Raw genomic sequence first — 23,348 nt, forward strand, 5'->3', positions numbered from 1 at the left:
ACACTAGTCAGATCTCAAGCTGACTCATCCTCTCTCCAAACATCTATATATGGATCTCTCCTCCATGAGATCTAGGGGCTGGAATTTTGTTATTGCAAAGAATTGTTGTTGGTTTGAGATTGGAATCATTGGGTGCTTAATGCTTTGAAGGGGGTGAAGATAGAAATTCCATTTTCTGGGAAGGAGATGCTGGATTGGAGCCCTCTGGGTTGTATCTCTTCCTGAACCTTGTTATTCATCAATAAAGCTATCTTGGTTTCTCCTATATACTGATGTATCTTTGATGTATGATTGCATTAGTATGTTTAGTTTACTGCTAATCCTGAACTAGTTATGAATATGAATCCATGTCTTGTGTAGTGTTCTCTTCTTGTGATCTTGCAGAAACCTCTTGAAGCTGGGCGAGCGAGAAGGCAAGTAGCTGGGAACGCTCAAAGAGAAGGGAAACTGGATCGAGGGACAAACGGAAGACACCGGTTAGTCCATCTATCTCTCTTCATTCTTAATTCATAAAGGAAGAATACTAGAATAGCTGTCTCTGTTTGTTGCTAAGGCATTGTCACACCTTAGGTGGATAGGATCGTCTTGCATAGGAATTTTTCCCCACAACACCCCATCTCCAGTAATCAATGAAATAGGTGAAGCAACATGTTCATTATACCTTTTGGGTGTTCTTATTTCCCTTGTAGACCTTCTTAGAGTGACTAGTTACTGAACTGGTTCTGAAATTTCAACAATTTCCTTTGCATATTCTTCACCTTTTTCTTTATAAGTCCCTCCTTCCTTTTGAATTTATGAAAAAGGTCTCACCTCCAACTGAATTTTCTGATTTGGTGATACCTATTCTTGTTCAACTTTTTCAACATCTGATTTTTAAAGAGAAGATTCATCAAATGTTACCTCTCTACTAATGAATATCTTCCGTGAAGAAGGATCCCACAACCTATATCCTTTCACTGCATTGCCATACCCAACAAAGACATAACATTTCGATTTTGGATCTAATTTTGAGCGTCGTTTTCTAGGAATAAGAGCATAGGCATCACAACCAAAAATCCTTAAATGTGGATAATCATAAGACTAACCCGACCAAACTTCTTCAGGAATTTTACAATTAATGGCAACTGAAGGTGATTTGTTAACTAAATAACAAGCAGTAGATACTACTTATGCCCACAACTCCTTTTGCAGGTTAGCATTTTTGATCATGCTTCTAGCTCTTTCCATAAGAGTTTGATTCATACGTTCCAAAATGCCATTTTGTTGAGGAGTATAAACAATAGTTTTATGTCTAACAATTCCTTCACCCTTACAGTATTGTTCAAATTCTAGAGAAGTAAATTCACCGCCATTATCAGCTCTTAAACATTTAATTGATTTGCCTGTTTTATTTTCCACCATTACTTTAAATTGTTTAAAAACATTTAATACATTAACTTCCTTTTTCAACATATTGACCCAGACTTTTTGGGAGAAATCATCAATAAATGTTAAGAAGTATAATGCACCTCCATAATATATACAGTAGGAGATGCTCCCCAAAGATCAGAATGAATATAGTATAAAATTTATTTACTATTTTAACTTCCAGTTTTAAATTTCTATTTACATTGTTTACCAAATACACAATTTTTACAAAAGCCAACTTCAAGGATTTAAAATCAAGAAGCAACTTGCGATTCATCAATACCTAAAGACCCTTCTAACTCATGTGACCCAGCCATTGATGCCACAGGCGGGTACCTTCTTCTGGCTTCTCTGATATAGTCGTTGCCTCACTGACCTTATTACCTCCTTTAAGTCTGAAAATATTACTGATATTTTCTGCCTTGATAACAATCGGGGTGCCTTTTGTGACTTTCAGCACTCCATTCTAACCTATAAACATGTAACCATCCGATTCCAACACTCCCAAAGAAATCACATTTTTCCTCAATTCAGGTACATGCATAACATTATTTAATGCTCTAACGGTATCACCATACATTTTAATTCTAATATTTCCCATCCCAACAGTTTGACAAGATATAATATTACCCATAAACACAAAACTACCATTCACAAGTTCATATGACATGAACCAATTTCTAAGCGGACTCATGTGATGAGAATCACCAAAATCTAACAACCAATTATCATAATTCTGGGAGACATTACAAATAGGTAAAGCTTCATATACCATACCTAATTCAATAAGTAAAACTCATGGAAAATTTTAGGGGCTAATGTTCGCCCAGTGGGCTAATTTTCCATGATTTTTCCACAAAAAAGATTCGCCAATTGCCAATTTTATAAAAGACGATTCGCCCAAATTTTAGAATATAAAATTATTTTACCTTAAAAATAGCCAACATTGTATAGAGGCTATATATAAAATCATTATAAATTTGAATAATTTTACAAATATATCAATAAACATTTTATAGTTTGCATATTAGGGATTAGTGAGATTCGCCAATGTTTTTAAACTTTAAGAAATTTTTCCATCCTTAAAAGTTTCCTTGGTAAAACTTCATCAATCATACCTAACTCAGCTTGATTTTCTTCCTTCTTTGGGTTTTCAGACTACTTTCGTTTCCAATAGTCTTTCGTGAAGTGTCCAATTTTGTTGCAGTACCATCATTTGAGTTTACACTTTTTTCCCTTTGATTTTAATCTAGAAGAACTCCTTGCTTTCTCTCATCTTTCCTTTGAATGACCTCTAGCTACCATTAATTATGGTGTGGAGGTTTCAATGTTGGGCTTCCTCCATACTTCTTCAGATAATGGAGCTCCCACAACTGTATCAAATTCCAAATATTCAGTTGTGCTAAAACTGATAGAGGTTACAAAGTGGTCCCATGACTCGGGCAGAGAACACAACAAATTGATAGCTTTTATTCTTCCTGAAATTTAACTTCCATATTTGACAATTGGCAAATAAGTGCATTAAAAACATTTAAATGTTCTGCGATTTTTGTACCCTCCTTCATTCGAAGACTACAATTTCCTTTTCACATAAGTTCTATTGGTTAAAGACTTTGTCATATACACCATTTCTAGTTTTCCCCATAAACCTAATGCTGAGGTTTCTTCAACAATATTGATGAGAATTTCATCTGCCAGGCACAACCTGATGGTACTGCGAGCTTGGGCATCCAAGTCCTCTGAGTCCAAATTATTCATGCCAACAAGTTTCTTCTTCACCCTGTCTAATGCTTTGTGCAACCCTTGTTTCACAAGAAAATCCCTAACTTTCACTGTCCATAAAGAAAAATTATTCTTGACGGTGAATTTTTCCACCTCGAACTTTGCATTCGTGATTTTTGCCATTTATTTCTCCTACTAGGGTTTCCTTCCTTCAACTAGGGTTTTCAAAAAAAATGGTTTCTTAGGTTTCCTTTCTTTAATTTTAGAGAAAAAACTAAACAAAAGTCTACTCCAATTTATGTTACAACAAAAAATTCCAGAATTCTTGGGTTTCCTTTTTTTAATTTCAGAGAAAAAATTAAACAAAACCCTACTCCAATTTCTGTTACTTCAAAAAATTCTAGAATTTCTCAAAACTTCAAACCCTGTACAATTTTTTTTGTTTTGTTTTTTCATTCTAATTAAAAAATTAAGTTACTCGGAAGCCTGGTTTACGATTTTCTGTGCATAGGTTCTCTGACAACTTCGACAAGCAATGCTTAAAAAAATAAATTCTTGTCATCAGTGGAAGCAGTGGCTCTTTAACTTGTTACTCCTCCAAGAATGTGTGGTGCCTTCAGGTGTTTTCATCAATTTTCTTAGCTCCCCTATTTCCTTTAAAAAAAACTTTAACGACCAACTACCATTCCATGGCTTCGACTATTAGCAAATCTAGATAGGCTCAAAGAGTGCAATTGTTGGGCAGCGGACCCCCCCATAGCCAATTTTGGCGCTTAAAGCCCGAGTTTTGGTCAATGTAATGTAAATACCCCGCAAAATGTGGGTGCGGAGCGTGAGAGTCTAGGGTTGTCCGCCCTAAAATAATGTAATTTAATATAGAATGTGTCGGCCTACCCATGGTCCACGGACCATGGGAATGTATAAATAGAGCGAGGCTCTAAGTGTAAAAGGAAGTTGTTAGTCTTAAGTGATATGATGGTCTTGGATAATGAATTAGCTCTGAGTCTATAAGTCTGAGTCTTGGGTTGTAGTAGTAGGAAGAGGCTCTACAACTGTGTGCGCAGAGGCCTAGTAGAGTCCGCAGCTATGTGCGCGGACCCCTGCAGCCAAGTGCGCAGGGCAGAGTTGGGATTGTATCTGAATAAAGGATTAATAAAAGATAAGTTGATTATGAAATATTGTGCATCTGCTCATAGATCTGTGTGTTTATGCTTCGGTTGTATTTATGTATCTCTTTACAGTTTTATGATCGTGCGCACTTGTTATGAATATTGGAAGAATGATAAGAATATTGGGTACACACAATTAAGTCAAGATCTATAATAATAGCATAGTAAGGATACAGGATCTAAATAGCACCTCTTCGCGCTCTTTACAGAGCTCTAGAGAAGTATTCACACAAGGTGCGAAGGTCAGGCGGTTGCGCGGAGCAGCGCAAGTATGCAGGTTAGGTTTGCGAACATCCTAGACCTCATCAAGACATCCCTAGGGTGCGGAAACATAGTTCCAACACCCTCCCACACTACCTCGGGTGAGACCTCAATCCACGCACTGCGGGCTTTTTTCGAAAGGGCTGGTAGTTTCGAGATTTGTTTGGCTAACTCACTACTAAACTTGGGTCAGGCCCCATCAAGCCAACAAATGGTTTCATTGCTGGGACTGGGATCTGCCTAAGGGATGTCTGATATCATGCCATTGGAACCCTATGAAGGAAGAAAATGAAGAGTGGTTGGAAAAGAAGCTTCACGAGTTCGGGACACAGGAAAACAAAACTCCGCAGATATCTGAGAAGAGGTGGCTAGATCGCTACGTATATATGAAATTCCATGAGATCTTCCTCGCATCCTTTCCATCTGAATAGTATAGCTGGATTGCGAGGGTAGCTGATAGCTGGGGAAGGCACAAGCTCAAAATAGTGTGGACTCTGGAGTTAGTGCGCAGACTAGAGGCATCAGAAGATAAGATTGTGCAAGCTGTGGATTATTAGCTCGACAGGATAATAGGAGGGTTTATCACTGAATTTTTGATAGACACAACTGTGAGCTACAGCGAAGAAGAAAGTCATTTTCTCAAGGGACCGCGAGGTAACTACATAAAACCTTTGAATACTTGGATTAAGATGATGTTATGTGAAAAACAAGTGATGCGAATACATTAATGTTCGGAACGACACGGATCAGAAAGGTCTACAGTGGTAGTGGGGAATTAGGAAACAGTCCCTTAATTTCACCTTCGTGAGAGAGCGAGGAAGAGATCGCTCGGGTCTCTTCGAGGAGTGCGGTCAACTTGATAAGGTAGTGCATTCCGCAGTTACCATCTCCACTTATGCCACTACTCACTTCACCTCCTTCACCTCCATCTTTGCCCACACCACCTCCACCAAACCAGCAGTTCAGTGTGGTGAGCGTGATCAAGCTACCTATATTCAAAGGAGTAGGAAATGAGGACTCGGATCAGTTTTGGTTTGTGGTAAGAGCAGTGTGGGAAGCACAAGGGGTTACAGATGACAACATTAAGAAGGATACATTGGTGAGTGTGCTACAGGATCGAGCATTGACATGGTATATCAAGCACTCGAATGATCACCCAAATGCAGGAATAACAGAGATCTAGAATGCGCTGAATAGAGAATTTCGCTGGCCAAAATCAGAGACACAGTCAATCATCGGATTTAAATAGATCACGATGCTCCCAAGCAAGACCCCATGGGATCTAGATTAGTGGCTGAAGAGTACAATCTGCAAGGCTAATATGATGCTAACAGATGTGTAGCACTGTGCATGGTTTGTGGCATCTTTAACGCCCCACTTGAGGATGGCGTTGTCACAGCAGAAGTTTTCAACCTAGGCCGAAGCGTTGGAGATGGCGATGAGGTTGCATGAAACACTGATACAGGATCTGAGGCCAGGAGTTCAACAAATCCATGTGCAGCTACAAAATCTATGCTTGGAGATGCAGAGTTTGAAGCAAAATAGGACACCGTGGCTAGAGGCGTGTGTTGAAGTATGGTGTATAAAATGCAAAGGTCAGGGCCACGACAAGGATCACTATCCAGTATTCGCGAACTACTTGGAAGGAGGGGGACCGATGCCATTAAGAACATAAACATAGGCAGGGCCAAAGTACGACACCCACGCTATGGTGCACGATCTGTCAGATAGGAGGAAAACACATGACAGACAATTGTCATCTATTGCAGAAGTATACACAGACTCTGCAGCAGCTGTTTTGTAATTTCTGTAGGTTGGCGGGCCACGACGAGAATACTTGTCGTAGCTACGAGTTGATGATGGAGCGAACTCCACCATATAGAATGCAGACAGAAATGAGAGGCCTTGACCCAGCCGTGGGGATGGTGTGCACTTGATTTTAGGGGCGAGGCAAGGATGAGGAGGGATGGGCCCAGGAAGGGGTCGTGGCCAATTAATTTGTTACAATTGCAGAGGACCAGGGCACTATGGCCGCAATTGTACCAACCCAACGAAAGTATCCTGTTCATACTATGCTCAATTTGATCATGAAATGGTAGATTGTACTATGTTGATCGCATAGATGCGCGAGAAAGAGGTACTCTAGCTTGCTCCGACTCAAAATATCCAAATGATGAGATCTGAACTGTGCGAAGAAGACCCAAATGTGAATATGGTGCTCAGAAGCGGTACAACCACAGGGGAGGATAAGGGGAAGCAGCCCAAGGAAGATGCATGGGTTCATAAGGCTCCTACAAAGGAACTTGAGTTTGACCTAGAACATGCAAAAGAGACGTTCATGGAAGCTAAGAAGAGCTTTGCGGAGGCCTCTACTTCAGGTAGTAAGGATCGACCAGAGCCAGGGATGAATCCTTCTATGCTTACTACCTTTTTAGAGACATGCATGAAACTGTTGCACAACAATAAGGTAGTTAAGGGACTACAAGAGTTGATCACCAGGTGCGCGGGGTCAAGGGAACGTGCGTGGTCTGGAAACTGGGAAAGCATGCATTGCGCACTGGGAGGGAAATGAGATTGACGGCGCATATTGGCGAATATGAAATGGACCAGGTAATCTTAGACCTAGGTTTAGACGTGAATGTATTACCAAAAGAGACATGGGAATGTATGGGAAAGCTTGCATTATAGTGGTCCCCTATTCAATTACGGATGGCAAACCAACAGAAGATTTTTCCCGTGGGGAGATTGCAAGGGGTAATAGTTGATCTCGAAGGCGCGAGCACACAGATAGACTTTGAAGTGATAGAGATTGTTGATGACAACAATCCTTATCCCACGTTGCTAGGAATAGATTGGGCCACTGATATGAATGGAGTAATCAACCTGAAGAAGTGGAAGATGATATTCGAGAAAAAGTCCTTAAGCATAGTAGTTCTGCTAGATCCAGCCGAAGGAGCATGCTACACTGAACCTGTGCGCGATGATGACAGCGACGATGAACTGGATTGTATTTACCAGATAATGGCACAAGACCAAGATCAAGTGAACCCGACTATAGATGGGAGAATCTCATGGGAACGCGACAGTTCCTGTACTTCGGATTCAAATGAGGAAGTAGAACGCTGACAGAACCGGTTGCACGAAGTGACCATGCTGAATTGCAACATGATGATTAGATCACTACGGTGCGTAATGATAGAAGCAAGGGAATTGCCAACATATGATGGGGTAATAGCGGTGGATGAATTCTTAGACAAATTTGAAAGTGCAGTACCGGAATAGCAGCGATATGGTGCGCTGGAATAGGTGTTGTGTGACACCCGCATGTTGGTGGAGTACACATCAGAAGACCATTGGAAACTGGTGCAAATGTAGAAGACTAATGTGCTTATGGTTTGGAAGTCCCCAATGGTGAACAAAAACCAGGCAGCTAGGACGGCGTAGTTTACGTGCCCACCTGTGTCGAAGGGTGCAGACATGTGCTATGCAAGCACATCATAGACTAAGGATCGACACTTGGAACCAACTACAGTAGCAGGAGAAGCACCATGCACTAAAAAATTTCCACATAAAAGCATTTAAATGGGTACGTGGGATCTTGAATAAGGATTACTGGGCGGAATGAACTGATTGGGACCTACGCATACCAGCGGTCCGATGGGCCCATAGGGCCATGCATAGGAACTTGAGTGCGGGAATGATTCCAAAGATGACGAGCAGAGTTGAGGCTATAGCATGGGAAGAGAATCCTCATGTAATAAATTCCATAATTCTGATAGCACATGAGGACCACAGTGAAGAGACTATGCAGCCACGCAAGGATGAACATATGTAGATTCAAGAAGCCATTCGACGAGGGAAAATGGAGCTTCGTGAACTCGAAGAAGAGCGGGTACGAATGAAGCAAAAGAGCATGTTAATGGACACGGATATCAGAAAACTGGAAACCGAAATCGTGCAAGCATTATGCATCGATCGAAGGACAGGACAACATATGGGCAACCCTCCCACCACACTAGAAGAATGTCGCTAAGAGTGTCTGGTTATACTACCATGGCTGCAACTGCACCTTATTAGACAAAGTAACCAAGGAAGCGCACTGCATAAGGAAGAATGAGAGGTGCAGACTGGCACGAGGGTGACTAGGGAAGGCTCGTAGATCAGGTTTGAAGGTGATGTGAAACCTCGCACCGATGGTGCAACAACCTGACTATCTGTAGGAAGCACAGTATCAACACTCTTAGCAGTTGAAAGAGAGTGTGGGACTATAAACAAGTCTGTAGGAGAGTTGCGCGGGAAGGAGGTTACGCGCAGGGTCAGTGTTTCACAGTGGTCGCAGTTGCGGATAAGGGGCTGCGCTGCTACGTGGGTAGGTTGGAAGGTGACCGTTGATGTCATTGTTCATGAAAAGAGGTCCAATTTAAATCAGAATGGAGCGGGTGGTGGGTAATTAAGACATGAATTAAGATATCGATTTGGGACAATCTATTGCCAAGAAGGTATTAATGACTCAGAAGTGGAGGGAATGGTTGAGTTCAAATTCAACTGATACTATAAAATCCCTTGCGCTAGCCTCGAGGAAACACTTGATTGTTTAATATTTGAGTGAGTACAAAGCATTGAGCACCAAGCACTCTTGCCACCCTTGAGTATGCGAACAAACGGATCCAGTGTAGACACAATGACGGCTGTGAGATCCAGAGTGTGATTCACAGAAGTTACCCCAGAGCCCCGTATGACCCAGGAAGAGCTTGGAGAGGCGGCAGCTGCACCAGTGGTTCCAAAGTCACCACGCACACCGTGACCACAGAAAGATAAGCAGACAATGGGGCCAGTCTGGGTATCACCATGGAACCCACAGTTTAATAAATTGTTAATGGCAGAGAAGGGAAAAGTTGTCACCTTTGAAATAGAGGAGGAGGAGGAAGATTTACAAGCCCTAAATGCCCAAATTGAAGCATAGGATGATGAAGTGGAGAATGTCTCCCAAGTGCCTTCGGTGATAAAGTTACCCCCCTACATCCCCCTGTGGAAGGGGAAAGCCAAGATACCAAAGCACCTGGAGGCCATGAAGAGTGCGCTCCAGACCCCGCTCCTTCCTGACGAAATAAGGTTTGAATGTTCACCCGTTGGGATGGGTACCTAATATGAAGTTCGAAGACTGGGACCTCGTGGATGGCGAGAAGTTCCCACAGTTGGCCATGGAGAAATTACTGAAGCAGAAATGGCTACGCAGCGTAGAGAAGGCTAGGCTACTCCATCTACGATGGATACCCCACTACCACCGTGCGCCCGTCACTATTTTTATCATCTGGTAGCTATTGTGCCTAGTACATGATGGGTATCTCTAGCTGGAGGAGCCGATTCCCATCATAGCCGATCTAACTCACTATATTTCTTGGCTGCCCATCAAAGCAAATGACCCTGCAGCCATAGCAAGAAAGAGTAGCGACTTGGCCCTCGTAGAAGCCATGAAGGCCAAATATAAGCTGGAGAAGAGGAAGCAAGGGTACGTAATCAAAAGCATCAAAGACCAAGGGGTGTGCCTAGCCACCCAGCTGTTGGCCGGCAAGCTAATGAGGAAGTGTCGCGCAGACGAGGTGCTAGCATCTGTAATTATATTGGCTGAGCAATGCGTCGAGGGGGTCCAGTTCAACTGGGTGTAGTTCCTCTGTGACAAGTTTTTGACAAATTACAGGGAGTCCCAGGAGTAGGGCAAAACCTTCCACTATCCGTGGTTGTTCTTATCCATCCTATTGGTTGCAGGAGAACTACCAAAGGACAGCCAGTTTCCCATGGTTGAGGGTGGCTTACTCGAAGCCGCGAGGTACACCTCACTCTGGGCAATGAAATACGTCATGAGGATTAGCGTGATAAAGGTGTTTTGGTTGTTCGTAGAGGTGAGCATACGAACATGGATCAATCACACGCTGTGCTTGTCTCCTACAGTCCATAATAGCTTACAGAGCGCAGCAGAGTTCAAGGCGGATATGCATAACCTGTATATTTGGGCGTGCAAAGATCCCGCACGAACATGGGAAAATCTCCCGTTCATCGCAATGGATGATGTGATCTTTACGGTAATGGCATCTTGGCCTCCGAAGTGGCGTGCCTTGGACTTGGCAGAAATGGAAGAGATCACAACACAATAGTGAAAGAGGGAGACCAAGCTATGCATCGTGCAACTGGTAGAGAGAAGGCCCCAGGAAGAAGAAGCGACCATGCAGCAGAAGGCGACTAAGGCAGCAGGGGCAGTGTAGATGGCAGAAACCATAACCGCGGCCACGAAAGAGACCTGGGAAGGCCAAGAAATGTCCATGAAGTAGGACATATAGGGGGAGGTAGAGACAGAGGAATGCACGAACCTGACACCAAAATTGACCCAACTCAAGAGGCCACGCGTCCATGAGAAGCCAGCCTCATGGAAAAATACAAAGGCCACAAAGACCTCCGCCGACCCAATCCAGCTCACCGAGGGAGACCTTCTTGACATTCGCGAATCAGTTTGCGATGTCATTAAGGTTGCTTTTGATGAACTAGTGACGGAGCAGACACCTGTGTTAGGGGCGCTCAAAGCACAGTTGCAGGTATTACAAGTGCGACCCCCAGGAATGATGGCAACACATGTTGCAACAGTTACATCCGAAGCCGAGCCGACGTTGCATGCCCGCACCATGAACACTTTTGTATTACCAGAGGGCACAGTGTTAGGAGTCACCGAGTGCGACGGGGCCAGTACAAGTCAAATGAATGGCTGGGGGTTGAATTTGGTTGCCCTTCCTAGAGAAACACTATACCAACTACAGGATGGGGTAACTACTGAGCTTCGTGCTAGGGAGGGCCGTGCCCTCCAGGTCTTGAGTGAGTAGAAGTTAAATTTAGAATAGCTCAGCCTGTAGTGCGACAACCTGGTTGCACACACCCAGGGGTTGGAACAGGCCGTGGAGGAGGTTTGTAGCAGCATATTAGAGTTAGCTATGCCGGCGGTACTCCCAACAACAGAAAAGATTCACCAGCTAGCGGCTGGAGTCCACAAGACCCAGGAAGAGGCCGCGAAGGTTCAGTTGGAGCTGAACTTGCAAATCACTGAGCTGCAGCTGAAGACGCAACCCTCTACATGCCCGGAAGTCAGAGAGCAGTGCCACCACGCCATTCAATTGGGGTTGGAAGTGATAGAACACGCTGTACAAGATTACACGGGATTGTTGGATCAGTCCCTCTTCTTGCTCACTTCACTGCAGGAAGATCCAACCATACAACATCTGGAGACAGAAGCATGGCAGCTACAGCAGGCATAGGACAATATCAGGGGGACCACACAGACAGTCGCCCTTACTCATCAACTTTCCAAGATGAAGGAGGCCCAAGCTCTAAAGGAACAGGTGGACGTCACCTGCCAGCAAGAAGTAGTGCTTAAAGCCCGCATCCAGCCTTGGCTCAAGGAAGCATTCACGGTCACCGCCATGATCGAGGGAAAGTTGGCATAGATGCAGAGTACATATGCGTTAAGGCAAGAAGGTGTCCCTGACAATGATGCATCGGAGAGTTGCACACAACTGATACAACAGACAACAAAAGAGTGTGTTGCAAACGTAAGAGAAGCGCAGAGGTTGCTGGATGGACTATGCGCACAGGTCACCACACCAGCCGAGTGACTTGGGATGAGTCGCAATGATTGTTTTGGGGGCTTGTTGGGTAGTGGATCCCCCCATAGCCAATTTTGGGGCTTAAAGCCTGAGTTTTGGTTAATGTAATGTAAAGACCCCGCAAAATGCGGGTGCGAAGCGCGAGAGTCTAGGGTTGTCTACCCTTAAATAATGTAATTTAATAGAGAATGTAGAGCGAGGCTCCAAGTGTAAAAGGTAAATGTTAGTCTTAATTGATATGATGGTCTTGGATAATGAATTAGCTCTGAGTCTGTAAGTCTGAATCTTGGGTTGTAGTAGTAGGAAGAGGCTCTGTAGCTGTGTGCACAAAGGCCTAGTAGATTCTGCAGCTGTGTGTGTGGACCCTTGCAAATGAGTGCGCAGGGCGAAGTTGGGATTGTATCTGAATAGAGGATTAATAAAAGATAATTTGATTCTGAAATATTGTGCATCTGCTCATAGATCTTTGTGCTTATGCTTCTATTGTATTTATGCATCTCTTTACAGTTTTATGATCGTGCACACTTGTTATGAATATTGAATGAATGATAAGAATATTGGTTACACACAATTAAGTCAAGATATATAATAATAGCATAGTAAGGATACAGGATCTAGATAGCACCTCTTCGCGCTCTTTACAGAGCTGTGCAGAAGTAGTCACACAAGGTGCGAAGGTCAGGCGGCTGCGCGGAGCAGTGCAAGTGTGCAGGTTGGGTTCGTGAATGTCCTAGACCTCATCAAGACATCCCTAGGGTGCGGAAACTTGTTTCAGCACCCTCCCACACTACCTCGGGTGAGACCTTAGTCCGCGCACCGTGGGCTATTGCCGAAAGGGTCGGTAGTTTCGGGATTTGTTTGGCTAACTCACTGCTGAACCTGGGTCAGGCCCCATCAAGCGAACAACAATTTTTCAGCATCGGATTCTCTTGCTTCTATATATGAGGAAGACACCGTAAATTCTCTAGATGGTGGCACAGACTGTCAATCCTGAAATCGACAATGACCTCCCCCTTTCTCTCTTTTTCTTTGGCATATTTTCCTTATTCTCTCGCAGTGGCTGCAAGCTCTTAGACAGAGGCATAGACTGTGTCCTCATTGAGTGAGCAGAGTCAAGCTTCCCTTATTTTCATGGCCTCTTTAATGCACAGTGGATTGGTGGTTCAAATGCAATAGTAGCAAGCCTTTCGCATTAGGATTTAAACTTTTGACGACTTCGACCTTCCTTTGATTTTATCTGATACCACTTATTGCATTCTGAGAGTCATTAATCATTCAAACATACAAGGCAATAGATGTATAAAACTAACAAATTGAATCACGCATTAACACAAGGTGGTTTTACACGGTAAAACCTTGACAGTGTGTCAAGGAAACCTCCATGGGGAAAGGGATTGGAAAACTTTATTAATCAAGAATGATTCTCCATGATTACAAGTCTCTTAGGCAATCCCAATTAATATCGGTTACTTTATTACATAACTTTTTCTCGTTATACAAATGACTGACCGGTAACGACCAAATTTACGGATAATTACATTATTTTCATCAATTGTTGTCATTCTTTCAAAAATATACATCTTCTTTAATTTCCAATGTGGAATTAGAGCTAAGGTTGACAAAAGGAGGCTAGAAGATAACAAATTTGTTGGCATTATGAAAAGGAAGGAAGATTGCTACAAAAGGATTTGAATATAAGTCTAACTGTGGGCTAATATAAAAATCTATATTCTTGAAGTTTCGAGCATATCAGGTAATCCTAGTTCCATCTAAAATGAAGACGAGTTTATTTGAGATAAAGAAATATAAAAATCCAAGTATGTTGATGCATTGATCTCCTACTTTGATACAATTTTCCTTCTTATATGTCTGATCCAAATTTGTTACAGTGAAATTTATATCCAAAAATCCAATGATCAAAATCATAAAAAGGACTGAAGCATAGTTGATGAATGGTGATGAGAGTTCCTTATTAACTATGAAAAGTTTGACATTAAAATGATATAAGCTATGAAGTTGTTCTGTGACTCAAGATATTGATGTGAAGATTCCCTCAAGTATGATGTGAAAATGACATAACATATCAATGGTATGAGTTACAACATTGAGGTATGACATCTCCTCCAAGATATGACGAAGATACAAGGTTAAGAAACTACACCTATACAATGATCCGGGTTACAATTTGAGGGTGAATTTTTTGTTCTTATTGCAGAGGTAAAACAATGACATGTATTGTCTCCAAGACAATGCTACTTCAAAATTCAACTATCCAAATTACTTTCTTTGAGCTAGACCATTACAATTATCTATGGGTTAAGTTTGAAGAGATGAGCTACTAAGGATAATAAATTCTAATCCATCAAACCAATGCCAATCATCATAAGAAAAGAACATCTGTAACAACTAAGCTCAAGGAGGAAAAGAATGAAGATATTTGAGGACTAGTTTTGGGTCTATCTATATCTATTTCAGGTCCACGAAAGAGTAGAAGGCTAGCCAAATGAGAAGAAACCCGACCTGTGCATGTTAAGGCTTGAACTCTTCCAATATCTGGGAACATAAGTTCTTTTGGATTGAAGGAAGGACCAAAGTCATGTAGTATTTTCTTTCAAGACCAAAAAAGTTTGTTTTTAAGGGCACAAAGCTATCAAGTAAATAATTGGATGGAGGTTGAGTATGATGGAAGATGAGACAAGCTATAAGGAAAGTTTTTTGCATAATTTTGAAAGAGAATTGAGGTAGGATGGAGGGATGTTATAGTGCCCTAACAAGGCCAAAATACTACAACAGGAGGCACAATACCTAGAATAGTGTGAAAAGCCAAAGGCAACTAGTGAAGGAGAAAAGTAGGGCAAGTTTTAGACTGTTTTTCGCCTGACAACTGAATCGAAGCTTGGAGAAGTAGCCAACATTGGATAAAGGTTATTCTGAGCATATATTTGTTAATATTCATATTTATTTTCTCTAATAACAAGTCTGAAGCTTTTGTATTTTTCTCTACCTACAGGTCGAGACCTGTAGTTGTCTTATTGGAGGTAAACAAGGGGTTGGAAGGTGGAAAAAGGGACAATGATTTTCAGGACCTTATTAGAACAACTAAGCCACAGTGTTTGGAGGCATTTCTTTTCATAGTTGTGGGGCAGTAAAAGTGGTTGTAGAAGCCCTCAAAAAGGGATGAAAAACTCAAAATCTAGGGCACAACCAAATTGCATATGAGGCAGAAAAGGGTATATTTTGATCTTCCTAAGTTAATGTTGTTTAAGGACATATTGAATTTATTTCAGGAAGATCTATGAAAAACCTAAGGGCGGTGAAGTAATGGGCATTCTCTATCAGGTGGGTTATGTTTGGAAAACCATGTGATAGAAATCATGAAGATATTAAAAGGCAGTTTTATTCATTGCCTAAAGATTATTAACTAGAGGACAATTATAGGGCCAAGGATAATCATCTCGGAGGTAGTTGAAGGACTGGTGAGAAGGTTTGTTTGAAGACCCTGAGAGTTGGCTAGTTTGTAAAGGATGATAATAACAACTAGAGAGCGTAAGTAAATGTGACTATAAAGTTGTATTAACTGACAAAGGTTGTTTGGAGAGGTCAACCAAGTTGTGTTCAAAGCAATGGATTGTCTAACCTCGTGATAATTAGTCTATTGAAGAAATTTTGTAATGGACTATATTCAAGGAAGAAAGTGGTGTAGGTAGTAGTGGGAGACCTCAAGTATAGGATAATGATCTGTTAGGGGGAAGAGTTGGAGCCCTTGAAAGGTGAGCAATATTTAGTGGTAAGAGGGTTCATATAGGAAAGCTACAATTAGAAGTAGGTGATGTAAGAGAATTATGATTACTTTTGACACAAGCTAAGGCTTGTTGATAAAATATCCTTGGCTGAGAGGGAGTGAGTGTGTATTTTTCTTCTCAGGTTGAGAGGGAGTAAGGTTGAACACTGGTTCTCCATATGTTGTGTACTAGGCCAAGACCAACAATCGTAATTCTAGTACATGCACCATGGATAGGGAGATTGATCATTTGAATTAGCTTGGTTCTCCTTGTGTCAGGTACTGTGAAAGATTAGGATTAATATCCTAGGTCAAGTACATGGACATGGATAAGGAGAATGATGGATTAGATAAGAATGGACAAACATTGTTGAGTAATGTAATGTGATGGAGTAGGATGGAGATCCTAAGTATCATGGACTTGGATAAGAATTGTTTGATGGACAAACATTTATTTAAGGGGAATGGTCTAGTGGTAGATTACTCTAGGTATCCTAGTAATGTGACAATGTTTACTATGCTGATATTTTGATGCTTATCAATCTAGATACCTTCTTATGAGAATATTTCAACTTGATATGGACTTGTTGATTCATTATGAATACATCCCTAGTTAAGAGGGAGTGCTGGAAAAGTAACTAGGTTTGGTATTTATTATGTAACAAAAGAAAGAAAAGGGAAGAAAAAATATTATTTTCAAGCATGAGTTTCATGTTTCTTCTTATTAGTCAACTAGGTCAAGCACATTCTTCATGCTTCTAAGGTTTTTCATGAGTCAAGAAAGTCGATATGAATTGTATAAGACCCATTTGGGCATGTTGTAACATACAAACAAATCTATTTCTGAGTATAGAAAGTCAAGGAATACTCCAAGTACAAGTTGAACCAAGAAAGGATAAGTCAGCCCAAAGGAAGGCTATTAAATCTCATAAGAAGGCCATAAATAAGAAGAGATTCAACTCATTTGAAGCACTCATTGTTGGAATAAGGAATTACTGAGAGGGGTGGTGAATCAGTAATAGTGAGGTTCTTCAAATTAGAAGTACAAACCTTTAGATTCTTTTCACTACTGTCAGTTATTTGAGAGAGAATTCATACTATAGTAAACATGAAAAACAAGATAATATATTCACATACATCAATTGAAAAACTCACACACATATTGACACAATTATTTTTATGTGGAAGCCTAAAGGGAGAAAACAACCAATATGTTTGTTATTATGATGTAATTTAAACAAACACTTAATTACATCTATTTTTTTGTGAGCACCCACTCACAAGAGGCACCAACCTCCTTAATATAGCGAGCCACAACTTGCCAAGAGGAACCAACTTCTTATGAATGCAGGCCACAACCTGCTCTAGCCACTGTTATACTTTTCATACAATTTTCAAATTGAAAATAGAGGCAAATACATATACGCAAAAATATAAATCTAATTTACTACAATACCAATCCCTTTCCTCCAGCTCTGCAATTCTTCTCTAAACTTTGTTCTCTGCTGCTCCACAAGCTCTAATCACAACCCTCTGCAATTATGTATCACTGCCAACACTTAGCCATAGTCACCCTTTTGTTTTCATCCTCACTACACTGCACCTCTTTAGCTCACAAAAATTCTGCACACACACAACTTGCTCAACTGTGATCCTCTATTTTGTTCCTCTACTACACTCAGAATAATGTTCTCTCTATTGACCATTAATCTACCATTCATGATGCCCAAGTGTAATCTTTCACAGTGCACTCCTTCATATTGTTTCGTCTGGTGCATAGATACTTCAAATGCATTTAAACGATAGAGTGGGAATCTAAGTGTTTTCTTCACTCCAACAACTGCAGATGTATTATAATTAACGTGGAGAATGGCGACCTGTGTCTCCCATACTCAGAATAAATTCTCAGTCAACCTACCTACTCCAACAACCCTTCCCATGCTTATTTATTTGATCATAATGGCCCAAGTACTCTAATATGACCATATTCTATAGTTAATTCAATGAAGAGTGTCAGCGAGGTAAGGGATGACTTGCTTCAACTTATTACTGACCCCGTTAATATTCTCTACAAATTGTGCTCCTCATTGCCTCTACTTAACGATCTTGAGAGTAGCCATTACTCCACTAACCAACTCTTCTTTGTGAATTTAATTAGCTGCTGACACATCCACGCCTTCAGAGAACTTATGGCACTATATGAGTTGGATCTCTCAAGCCTTTGTACCCATAGCCTTTTAAATACAATTCAATAATAGTTACAGGCTTCCAAGAACTGTCCCATCTATGTCTTAGCACATTTCGATTAACTCCTCTACTTGTTCTCATTTAAGGACTAGGTGTTGTGACCATTGGCTAGGCCCCTAGGCGCTAAGCCCTTCAGAATCCTGTCAGAGGCCTATTTCCTTGTAAAATTCTTTGTGTCATATTTTCTCTAGGAAACATAAGAGTGACCAAGCACCAAATCCAACACCTGAAACTCCCATTCCCGACACTTCTTCAAAATGCAATTATAAAGGCGTTACGGGATCTCGTATTTTCAGGGTATGGCCCACAATTTCCATGTCAACATTCCTCATCACCCATGCCACGTATTTACTTGTGAGAGGTCCATGTATCACCCATAAGTGGGCCTTTTGGGTACCCAAAAATACCAAAGCTACTTACAACATGTCCAACATTACACATTGCTGACGTCTTTTCTGACTAATAGTGTGCTGCCACCTGTCCTATTGGAGGACAGAGAAATGATCCCTCGATCCTTGGTTTTGCAAGTGATTTCCTTTGTAATTCCCTGCTCCCTACAACTTGGTACTTACAAGGAATGTAATGAATAAGAAGTTACAGGGTTTCTACCTTCTAGGGTTCTAGGTTTCTGGACCTTCTAGAGTTCCAGTCTTCCCACTTCCCCGACTTACTGTAATCCTGTAGCAGTTTTTAAATAAATCTCTAGGCTCCAACCTTCCAGGATTCTGACCTTGCAGGATCTAATTCCACAACACCTGCTCAAGGCAATCTCGTGTCTCTTTTAAATAAGCCTCCAGGCTTTTGGGACTCCAAAATTATGACCTTGTGGGATTTGATCCCGCAACCCATGCTGAAGGTAATCCCATGTCTCTTTTAAATAAGCCTCTAGGCTTCCGGGACTTAGGGATTCAGGGAAGGTACTCCAACTTTGCCTTTTGGGGAACCTTACTTTGACAAAAAATATTTTTTCAACCAAGGGGCCATTTGCAGACTTCCACATACTGTTGTAAATATATTTCCAAGCACTTTTCAACCATTTCATTTCTAGGAGCATATGAACAAATATTTTGATGTAGAAATGCCTCCAAATCCTAAGTCTCCCAACCATTATAGTCATCATATTATGGCTTCTCCAATAAGATTTCTACTATGATGATTCTCTACAAGTTACTATAGCAACCGTAGAACTCCTTCTAAGCTCAACACACCATGCACACCAATGCACACATCTGCTGCCACAATCATCCATGCTAGTTTGTTTGACATCAATTCAAACAAGCTTTCCAATTGTTAGATAATTCCAACTGGAAAACACATCTCCTCACATGATTGTTTACATAAATTCCAACACGTTTCTCACCACTAGCCATCTAGTGAGTGTCAACTCTCCAACATTATCCCCCTTTGGAATTGATCGAGACAAAATAAGCTCCCCCTAAAATCAGGAATGGTCTTCTTCATTGTTGTCCTATGTATCACTGACCTTCTCCCCCTTTTGTATCAATGGAAAAGGGTTCTCATGAAAACGCCCTCAGAACCACTACATCCTACCCTTCAATTAATCCCAGACACTAAGTAGCTGCCAACACACATTATAATAGAGTCATTTGGGAGGAGGAGTAATAACTCCTATCTACTGCCAAAGATACATAAAGGGCTCTCTTGTAAGAGAATTAATAAATATATCTGCTAGTTCTTATTTAGTGGCCACATATTAAAGATGAAAAACATTTGTGGCAACTTTCTCTCTTAAGAAATGAAACTTGATAGGAATTTTCTTGGTATTTGAGTGCATGACATGATTCTTAGAAATTCTGATAGCACTGGTGTTGTCACACATGATGGGAATTGGCTCAATTAAATCTACCTTAATGTCCTTCAAAACTTGCTTCATCCACAGAAATTGTGAGCAGTAAATGGCAACTTCCATATATTTTGCTTCTGCACTTGATAGGGAGATGGAGTCTTGTTTCTTACTAACCCAAGATACTAATAAATCTCCCAAGAACAATGCTACACTAGAGGTTCTCTTCCTGTCATCAATACTTCCTTCCCAATCAACATCAATATAGGTCGTCAACTTAAAATATTTGCTTTTAACATACCACAATCCACAATCTATTGTCCCTTAGAGACATTTGAAAATCCTTTTGACAACAATGACATAAATTTCATGGGGGAAGGTTTGATATCTGGCCACAAGACCCACTACCTGCATAATGTCTGGTCTCGACACTATGATATACAACATGCTTCCTATCATTGATCTGTAGACATTTTTAATTACCATTGGTATCTTATCTTGTTTGCATAACTTACAACATGTAATCATGGGGATGCTAATGGACTTGCAATCTTTGAGTCCAAATTTATTCAAAGTTTATCACAAGTATTTGGATTGGGAGATAAATACCACAAATTTTTATTGAGAAATCTAGAATCCTAAGAAAAAGGACAATTCTCCTATCATGCTCATCTCAAACTCTGTTGGCATATAGTTTAAGAATTGATTTCCCAAACCTTCTAGATCGCTACCAAAGATTATGCCATCCACATACACTACCACAACTAGTAGATGATCGTATTTAGATTTTATATATAGTTTGTTGTCTACAGTGCCCTTCTTAAAGCCTTGTTGTTGAAGGTACCTATGCAGTCTTGCATACCAAGATTTGGGGCCTGTTTGAGTCCATATAAATCCTTTTTCAGTTTGTGCACAAACCCTTCATATTCAGTTAGCATCAACCCCTTTGGCTGCTCAATATAAACTTATTCTTCCATATCTACATTTAGAAATGTTTACTTCACATCCATATGATACAAATTGATGTTTTTATGACTAGTAAAGAAAGAAATATTCCGATAACTTCTCGTCTAGCTAATGGTGCAAAGGTTTCCTCAAAATCTATCCCCTCTATCTGAGCATACCCTTTTTAGACTACTTGACCCTTGTTCCTAATTACTTCACCTTGCTCCTTTAGCTTATTTTTGAAGAAGCATTTTGTGCCTATGAAATTTTTATCTTTAGGTCTTGGAACAAGCTCCCAGGTGTTATTCTTCTCAATTTGGTAAAGTTATTCATTCATAGCTCTCACATAGGACTTGTCCTCACTAACCTAATTGAGATTCTTAGGCTCAACATGAGATAACAGAGAAATATTTGCATAAATTGGACTACCAACAAATGTCCTTTTGGTATGAGAAACAAGTATTTGATCTCTAAGAATTTGACTCCCAAGATTTTCTTTCTATACATACCTGGAAGGTGTTTTGGGCCTTGGAGTTGTGCTAATTTTTATGTCTTCATTATCTGAATTTGTTTCTTCATGGTCTGAGGGCCTGATGGCCGAACTCTCTTCTCTATATGAATTCATGTTTTCTTTGCAGGACTCATATTGTGGAGCTATTTCATCTACTACTACATTAATGTAGTCCTCAACCCTCTTTGTCCTTTTGTTGTAACACTTGTATCCTTTACTTCGAGCAGAGTATTTGAGAAAAAAATATACCCTCATTAGCGCGTGAATCAAAATTTCCAGGATTTTTATCATTCCTATTGATAAAGCATTTTCTCCCAAATACATTGTAGTGTTTTATTGATGCAAGTCTTCCCTTCCACAACTCATAGGGAGTTTTATCACTATTAGGATTGAGTTGTGTTCTGTTTGATAGGTACACTATTTCTTGTGCTACTTCTCCACATAAGATGTGAGGTACATCTGATTCATCCATCATAGATCTAACCATCTCCTATTCTTTTTTGTTATTTCTCTCAAATACTCCATTTTGTTGTGGAGTTCTGGCCATAGAATACTGCCTCCTTATCCCATGCTCTTCATAGAGTTCTTTAAATTCTATTGAGGTGTATTCTCCTCCTCTATCTTATCTTAAGAATTTTATCTTTATATCTTTCTCATTTTCTACCTGAGATTTAAACTTTTTAAAATGTTTAAAACCTTATGAATTTTGTTTTAAGAGTATGATCCAAGTGGCCCTGGTAAAATCATCAATAAGATGCATAAAATACCTCTCTCCTCTTGGGGATTTTTGCTCTGGTTAGGCCACTGATATCTATGTGAATTAGCTCCAATGGTTCAGATGAAGAGAATTCTTTTTCCTTGAAATGAGTCCTAGTCTTCTTACGAAATTGACATGACTTGAAAATTGAATTATCAGGCCTTGATAGTCTTGGCAATCCTCTAATAGCTCCTAGATTGATGATACTTATAAGACTATCAAAGTTAATATGACCAAGTCTCCTATGCCATAACCAGGTTTCATTTGTCTTCCTCAGATAACAACTTATTTTGGAGTCGTCAAACATATATACATTATTGTGGGTTCTGAATGCCTTTCCCACCAACTTTCCATTTTCTTCATTTCAGATCTCACATTCCTTGGATTGAAATGTCATATTATATCCATTATCACACATTTGGCTTACACTAATAAAGTTGTGCTTGAGACATTCTACATACAACACATTTTTGACTTTAGTATTTTCATCAAGACTGACTATACCCTTACCCTTAATTCTTGTTGGGGCATTGTTGCGGAAAGTGACATTGTTCCCTCTATGCTTTTATTTTAGTGAGAGGAATTTGATTTTATCCCCATTGATATGCTTGGAACAACCACTATCTACATGCCATCTGCTCTCTTGATTATGTGCCGACAAAGCAAGCCCGCATTGCATGATCTTTCTAGGCTTGCATTTCTAGTTCACCTTGTCCTTTAGAAAGGATGGCTGCCAAGTGTTCATGGAATTAAAATATACACAAACCTGTGTTTGTATTCACTTGCCTTGTCCTTGAAATTATTGAACTTGAAGCATTCAACATCATCCATTAGAGGAGAGAAGGGATTTCTATCCCCGAGAGAATATTTTTCAGTTTTATAATTATAATACTTATTGTATATGAATTTTTCATCTCTTTCAACTTTAACCCTTATACAATCAATAAATTTATGTCCAAAGACATTAAATCTAAAACAAATTACCATAAAATAAATGAGAGTACCTGAAGTTAGACAGTTCATGAGTTTGTGCATGAAGATACCTTTATTGTCTTGCTGATCGATTCATTCTTTGGTGGTGTGACTCCTTTGGGAAAT

Source organism: Pinus tabuliformis, chromosome 6 (assembly GCF_031772625.1).
Source record: "Pinus tabuliformis cultivar Carrire ecotype Pingquan chromosome 6, CPIR1, whole genome shotgun sequence".
In the NCBI taxonomy this organism is placed as follows: domain Eukaryota; kingdom Viridiplantae; phylum Streptophyta; class Pinopsida; order Pinales; family Pinaceae; genus Pinus; species Pinus tabuliformis.